Here is an 8326-nt window from a genome sequence, read left to right as displayed (position 1 = left end):
GATAGCGGGTTTCACTGTGCTGAAACTGCCATGACCATCCCCTCACACAGGTGTGGTTGCTACCTGGTGCCTTCCCTGTCTCCACATTGTATCAGGCTTTTATCACATCTTCCCTTTTTAAATTATTATTATTATTTATTCCTGCCTGTGAAAACAAAGAGATCAGATTAAGCCTTTTGACTTCTTTTGGTTTCTGCATCTGATACGTAGCAAGTGTTCACACACAGGACCCCTCGGGCCATCAAATCCAAGTGCCAGCCAAATCCACCACCCTTCTTCTCTCCCTTAATGGTGCTTGTCTTCCCCTAGAAAGTAATTCTAATGCTGTTTGTGCATTAAAACGCACCACACAGTCCTTCGAGCCTTGCGAAGCGCTTGCCGTAACACTGCCCTGCTGTCAACGTGCTCCCCATCCCCAGCTTGTTCTGCCGGGAAGGTTAATCCGTAGCCACCTCATCCTCTCCCCGCTGGATTTCACCACCTCGTCCTTCGCCCGGCCTCACACCCATCCTCTGTGGCCTGGAGGGGCTTGACGCCTCCACCAGGCACTAGCACTGCTGGCTGAGCCCACACTGGAGCCTTCGTCCTCCTCTTCCTCAGATCCACTGTCAGGAACGGTATTGCAGGGTTCCTCTGCGTCGTGTGCACCTCTTACCCATACAAATTCACACGTATTCCTGCTCTGCTCGCCCTCAGGGCGTGCAAGAAAGGCAGAGGAGCAGGCAGGACCAGAGGGACGCTGCCTAGAGCTGGTTCGCACGGGCCCGTGGCCTTTGTGCCCAGGTGTGTACGAGGAGGAAAAGAGAGGCGTAATGAGGAGGTAGTGAGAGACAACAGGGCACAGTTTGTCCAAAACGAGTTGGACAGAGCAGAGCGGTTCTGGTGCAAAGCAAGGCACGTCGCACTCTCGGGGCGGGAGGCCGCTCCCGTGGAGTCCCTGTGAGCAGGAGCTGAGCAGGACCTTGGGATGCACATTAAAACACTCCCTGTTGTTCCAAGGGTCTGGATAAAGGCTCTCGGTGACAGTGTATACATTAACTACTATTTTTTTTTTTTCCCTCTCAGTCTTGATTCAAGTGGCCTTAGCTCAGAATATGGCAGGGGGTGATTGATTGACATGGGTTCATTTGTGTTTTTTTTTTTGCTGGTTTGGGATCAAACAGCATCTCCTTCCCTTTCTCTGGTGTTTACCAATGGAAATACAAGCAAGATGACAGCCCAGGCTCCTTGGGTGGTCGAGCCATGGAAACTGGTGAGTGGAATTTGTAAGTGTCCCTGAAGTGTTTGGCAAGGGACACAGTTACTGTGGCCAGGTAGAACCTAAAGACATAGCAGGGACAGGAGCTCTGCAGCAAATCCCCCTTATTCCAGCAAAGAGCAGAAAGGCAAATAGATCCAATAGGGCCCTATTTCCTGGAGATCTATATGGCCTGATCCAAAGCGAAGGTGCAGCTCATCTGCCTGCTACACATGGATTTTTCCCATTACAAACTCTCTGGGAAAGGAATAATCTCCTGCAAGTCATCAGCGCTGTGTGATGCAAAAGAAAGGCTGCTGCAAAATGTATTTTTGAATGACAACTGGGCATTCCTGGCTTGTAAGTAATAAGACAAGTCGCATGACTTGGCAACTTAAAGAGTATGCCAGCAAGTAATTTGTTTAAGATACAATATTCAGGCAGTAAATCAGCAAGCAAGTTACTGAAGATTTCTCCCACAAGAGGTTTTTAAAGTGTTCTTCCTGGAGGAGGATCATTTTTTTTTGAACCACAATAGCGGTTTTATACAGGAAGAAACAGCACCTTCCCTTGGCCATCAGGCAGTGTCGTCCCCTGGCAAGAGTCCTGCACACGCTCCAGCAGGGTCATCGCTCTCCTGCAAAGGGGCTGCCCTTACACCCCTGTAGGTTTCATAGGTAAATAAAATCCTGTGCCTCCATAGTTTGCGTTGCATGAAAACACAGCTTTGCAGCCGAGAATTCATAAAACATTTCATTTTCCTTTCCTCTTTTGCCTCAGTAACCTGGTTTTGTAACACGAGGAACGTAACAAGCAGCCAGCTGCCTGATTCTGAGGCTTTGCCTTGGTGGCATCAAGGAGGGGTCGTGGGGCACAGCGAGGAGATTCCTGCCATGGCAGCAGTGCCCATCTCCCTCTGGGGCAAAATCCTTGTCAGCAATGCTAGGCTTTTGCAATAGGATCCTTGTTGTTTGGGCCGGTGAGTGGGGAGGGTGCCACTCACTTTTGTGTGTTTAACAACAGCCTTCCCCTTGTGGGGGAGCTTTGCCGACCGGGATAAAACGAGTCTCCATGCAGGCATGGAAAACAAGTTCTCACTTTACTCACAAAACATGTATAATACAAGGGTACCCGTCTGTCGCATTCACACTCGGCAGCCTGGGTCTGGAGATGTAAATAAGCAGCACTACGACTCCTGACCCGGGAGGCCCTTTCCTTTCATTTATTTATGAAGCTGCAAAGACAGGAATGAGACTCAAGAGTTTTGAAGCTAACAACTAATAAACCAGCTCATCGAGGTCTTTTTAACTATCAATGCAGAGATATGGGACTGGCATCGACTCCCTGCATAGGAGATTCTTGATTGCCAAAGCTAATTGATAAGGAGTGAGGAAAAGGATATGAGTTTATCTTAACCCTACAAATTCATTTATCTAGAAAAAGTTTCATGTGGCTGCCATCCTCTAGCTGTCTCTTGTCTGAGAGTTGCTTTGTCCAGGTTAGAGCCTGTTTTAGACAGGTTTTTTGACAGAGGCAGAATTTTATTTCAAACGCTGCAGCTCTGCTGGAGCTGTAAAGGACTCGGTACTTGCAGGTTACATGCAATTTGAATTTAATTATTGAAATGATGCACCAGTTTACCTAAATCAGCTCCTTCACAGAATTGAGGTGCAAGGACCACTCAGAATACATTCAAGCAGCTTCTGCTCTGACATACCAGAATCATGCTGTATTTTTTTGATTCCCCTACAGGTAATGAAAAGAGATTGTAAGCGAAATAGCATTAATTTTCATGAGTGCTTTGGAAGAAAGAGCAATACTATCTCTTTCTCTGCCCTTCCTTGTACTTGCTTTTGCAGCCTGGAGCATGCGGGCTCTTCTCGGCGCTGACTCAGCCAAGCAAGGATCAGAGACTCTCCACCGGCCTTGTCATTTTTGATCAGATCTTTCTCTGATGCCTAATTTCTGAAGGCTCTTTGGTGGTTCTAGGCACCTCTGGAAAACAACATGGCTCTGAGGAAAAAAAATTAAAATTAAACAAATGGATATACACTTTCTCCTTCCTTTAAAGGAAGGTCTTACCCTATTTTCTCTGCTCCATTCGATACTCTCCTCTCTTCACCTTTCACTTCAGGCCTCGAGTTTCCTACCCCGGGGAACAGCCAAGGGCACAGCTGCTTTGCAGCCACCAAGGTAACAGGTACTTTACAACTGCCTATGATTACTTTTAAAACACCAGCTATTACTTACTACTTTTAAGAGCATTGGGGTGCTGGCAGTGGTACAAAAGTGGCTGTGCCCTCGTTCTGCGTTAGCACGACATGAAGGACACGCTCTGGAGTCACTGCAGCTCTGCAGGCAGCTCTACCGGCTCCTGGCACGGGCGTCAGGCTCCCGCACGTCGTTTCAGCGGCCACCACGCTCCGCTGCCGCCTCCTCGCTTTGTCTCAGCTTGTCAGGCTTAGGCAGCTTAACTGTGACCCTCGCTGCCGCTAATCTCAATACTGGATCTGCGGAGATAGCGCGCACAGCGCTGCGCTCCGGAGACGGGCGCGTATGAAGCGTTTGTGAGAGCACTTTAGCTAAAGAAGACAGACAGCCCCGTCCCGCGCCTAATGCTGCCCGGCAGGCACGGGCGCACCCCGGGACAGCTCTCCTCATCCCCACCAAGAGGTCAAGAGTCTGTGTTTGACAGAGGAAACCGCCTCTGGCGCTTCAGCCTCCAAATGAAAACGCAGTGGCGTCCAGAATAAAACCCTCCTCAAGCCAGGTGTGCCAGATTTGAAGTTTCCCAGAGCTTAATACCTTTCAAATTCTGCAGCTCCTCTTTGAAGATTATCTGGGGACCCAGCGCCACGCCAAACCAGAAAGTTGAGCTTTTCTTCTTCCTGGAGCAGTGGCCAGTGCAGGCTAATTGCCTTAAAAGTCCCTGGCATCGCCAGTAGCTGCTGTGAAGCGCAGCTGGAATCCCCACTGCATGAAGGAGCTTTCTGTGGAAATCTCACTGTTTTGCAGATGGGAGGGACCGTCCCCTTGGATGCTGAGCTCCTCCATCCCACCTTCTCCCCAGGACATTTCTCTCCATCTTTTCTCCTTGCCCAGCACCACTTTCTTCCCCTCTCCTGCCTCTGTAGAGGTTTCAGGCACTTTTTACATCTTTTCGAAAGAAATGGCATTATTTGTTTGTGAAATCAAAGGCACTCATGCTTGATATTTGTGCAAAGGAGTTGCATGATACCCTCTAAGAATCTGAAAATTGTGTTTGCCCCTTTCAGTGACAGCACATCGGGCATTATTTCCCAGCACCTTCCTTTAATGCTCCCCCCCAACCTTCTTTTTTTTTTTTTAATTTTATTTTTAATTTTTTTTTTTATAAAGACTCATGGTGTCTCTCAGGCAGTTTAACCAAGAACGAGCAGAGCTCACCGTGCAGACCCTTTCTGTTGCTTACTCCAACGCCCTTTCCTCTTTTTGCCATTAGCAGCTTTTCCGGGCGAAAGGTTCCGCGCTGCTGGTTGAGAAGGGAGCTATGCAAGTCCTGCCAACTTCACAACTTGTCGTTTATGAACTAATGGCAACAGATACCATTTAAGAGGAGGCACACGGAGCAAATCCTAACAGCCTGCAGCATCAGGACCTACAAGCATGGTCTCCTTGCCCTAAAGGCTCTAGAGCAGAGTTCAAACAGCCATTTGCTAATCTTATTATAGAGAAATTAATAAAATATCAGCTTAATTTACCTAGGAATAGGAGAGCAATCAGAAGCCAAAGTTTACCACAGTGATTTGCATGACAATAATAAACACGCAGATTAATCAGCCATACATCTCTATTTCCATGTAGAAAAACGACACCCTGTCTACATCATGGATAGTTCATCACTTGCAGCCTGTGCTCATAAGCAGCAGCACGTTACCCCCAGCAATGCAATACCACGTAAGTCGCATCTATTCAGATGAGCAGTGCACGTTGTGTCACCGAGTGCAATCCCGGCATAGAGAGCCACATGCCCGATTCCCACCGGGCACAAATCCACACAGAATTCCCTACCCGCCAGCACAGCGACCCCTCATCAACGCTGCAAGTGCTCCAGCTGCTCCGTAAGGATGTGTAACTGACATGTGAAATAAGGAAATATTTCTCTTAAAGTTGCTGTGTGCCTTCTGCAGCACCTGCTCAGGCAGGAGAGCTGCGTTTCTGTCTCACTACCTGAAGTCTCATTCACTGAATGAATCCCTCGTCTTACCAGCAGCTGCTTCGTTCCTGGGCTATCAGCATATTTGAACCGACAATTTCTCAAGCCCAAATTCACTGTGAGCGATGAATATCTCCAAGGTCATAAATTAACACATAAATTGCTACATTACCCACATACAAGCCTTTAGTGGACCAGGAATACCAAGAGAATTAAAAAAAAAAAAAACAGCTATAAAAATAAGAATCTATCTGCAACATCCTAGTCAGCTAAATATAAGGTTATTTTGTAGCAGAAAGAGGAAAATAATAGTTTTGTTATAAAGATACTGACAACTGACACAAGAGTGTGTCTCTAAATATATTTATGCGTGTGTATGTGTAATGTGTATGTGTGCGCATAGCCACATAATGAAAAACCTGCATTTAATATATTATATATAACTTATTAGAAATAGTTTGGGAGATGGATAATTTAAATGATATTTTTGCTACCTATTTAAGAAAAATATTTTAAAAGCTCAAGCTTTTCAATTAACAAAATTAAAAATATAGTTCATAAAGCATACAAAGAAAACACAGTAATTGCTAAACAGTATAAATTAAAAAATGAACATTTACATGCAAAATGGTTTACAGGGAGAAAGTGGGTGCACACTGTAGGGTAGAATGGTGGACGGTGAACTGTTCACTTTCTAGAAGGAGTAATTGAAATCTCAGCTTGAAGGTCAATGCCTGAATGGAATCAGATGCCTTTTAGCAACTCCTAAACAGAGAGGGAAAAAAGTGCTGGCTACGAGCTTCCATTGCTGGCTACGTGCTTCCATTTACTTTCCAGGAAGAAATTTTCGACTCCCAGGTTTCCTCATCCTGCTGGCAAGTTCAGACTACTATAACTAGCAGACATAGTTAACATAGTTCTGTATTGATACGAGGCACCCAGCAAGCACGGCTGTACAAACTTGATGGCCCTTACACAATATCGTGTTCCCAAAAAAGCACCCAGGCATTCGGCATGGAAACTTGCCAAAGTAGACATTCCTTTTAAAAAAGTGGATTAGCATTCTGTTCAGGTAAAGGAAACCATACTCTCTTGAATCCCATTTGGCAGCATTTAAAAATCCTATTTAAACACATAAATGTCTCTTTTTAATTATCCAACATTTGCCCTCTCTTTCCAAATACAAAGAATGGTGATGCTGAGAAAGGCAGTTTTGCTTTCTAAATGCATAAGCCATTCCCATATATATCCTTCCCATACCCCCTCCAAAACTAAAGTTGTTTGAGGACAGCATATTCCTATAAGGCTTGCAAAGACAACAGACAAGCGACCTTATTCTAGCCTGTTCTTTTCCATACAACTTATGGCTCTTCTGTAGCTCCCCTCTTTGCTGGCACCAGCCCTTGCAGCTGCGTTCCCTGTGCGCGGGCTGAGCTGGCCCATCCCAGCGCAGAGCAGGAACACGGGGATCCCGTGAGCTCACGGCCTCGGCAAAGCACCCTCCTCAGGACCCGGCTCCCACCATGGCCATGGATGGCACCCTTGCCTGTGGAGACAGATTTCCAACAGCAGAAAAGCAGCACAGGAGTATATTTTAACCGCATATCTCAGGGCAACTGCATATCCATACTGTTTGAAGTCATCTCTGTACTGTATGACAGTGTAGCCAAATACACTAATCCTAGTTGACTTGTGGACTGAACAGGTCACACAAAGCACTTACTACATCTAAGTTTGTTTCTCATCACTTAAGCCCTAATTATGTAAATTGGTTTGTATGAAGCTTCATCACAAACTCAAAGCACTTGATAACTATTTTCCCTTTACCTACTTTTACCAGGCTGCAAGTCCCAGGACCGTCACTGGTGAGTGCTTCAAACTAGTTTCTAAAAACATCTCTTTTCATAGATTTCCTTTATGAAAGATTCATAAACACAATGGTTAATCAAAATGCATCTTGATTCTTATTCACTACACATCTCCCTGCCAGCAGCCCCGTACATTATTGCACCACCAGGTTCTCAGTGACAACACCCTTCTTTTCAGCAGGTTGGGTGAAATACCCTTGAATTACAGCCAAGACACACTGTCAGTCTCGGGTGAGGATGGTCCGCCCCGGAGGGAGGGCAGATGAGTTACACAGGGTCCCTGTTGCTCCAGTTTCCAGTCTCTTAGCCTGATTTCCTCACTGAGATGTTAAGGAGCAGCAGCTCACTGCTCCTGGAAAAGGAAGCAGCCAGGCCAGGCTGAGGAATGAGGGACACATACGAGAGAAAAAGAAAAACCCCCAAAGCCTCTGTCTTTGAGGTAATTTCACCTCCTCCTTGAGGAACAAGGAGGAGCTCCTCAAAGCTGAAGGAGAGTCAAGGCAGAAGTATTTTTACCTGGAGACTTGCAATCACACAGACCTCAGAGAAGGCTTAGAGAAAGATTAAGAAAAAGCTTGTTCTTTAGTAACCACCAAAGCAACCTGATGGACCCTCCAAACCCCCACCTGCAAGCCAAAGACCAGAGAAGGTGCAGTGCAAGACTATGAAGACCAATTTGAAATGAAATGCTTTGCTTCACTCTTCCTCAACTACTTCTAGCTAGAGGCTGAGTTGCCAGAAGCAGTGAAGAAGGGCCAGAGCACCTTATTTTGCTCCAGAGATGCCTTCAGGCCAGGAGATGTGAGGAGATGGGCCATGGTCTCATCTCCCACCCTTGGCAGAACAAGGGGGCTTAAGAAAGGCTATTGCTAGTCTCCAGCTCAGCAGCATTTTCAACATATTGATCTCTGCCTTCCCACCTCCCTCCCTACACTCAACAGTTTGAAAGTTAAACTGGCATAAAAATAGCTTTTGTCTGATGCTTAATTGGTTCCAATTAAAATAAACTATATTCAAGTAGTATAC

Source organism: Tinamus guttatus, unplaced genomic scaffold (genome assembly GCF_059628265.1).
Source record: "Tinamus guttatus ecotype Peru unplaced genomic scaffold, ASM5962826v1 Tinamus_guttatus_pri_ptg000213l, whole genome shotgun sequence".
Lineage (NCBI taxonomy): Eukaryota > Metazoa > Chordata > Aves > Tinamiformes > Tinamidae > Tinamus > Tinamus guttatus.
The sequence above is the reverse complement of the archived record's forward strand: the minus strand, read 5'-3'. Positions refer to the sequence as shown.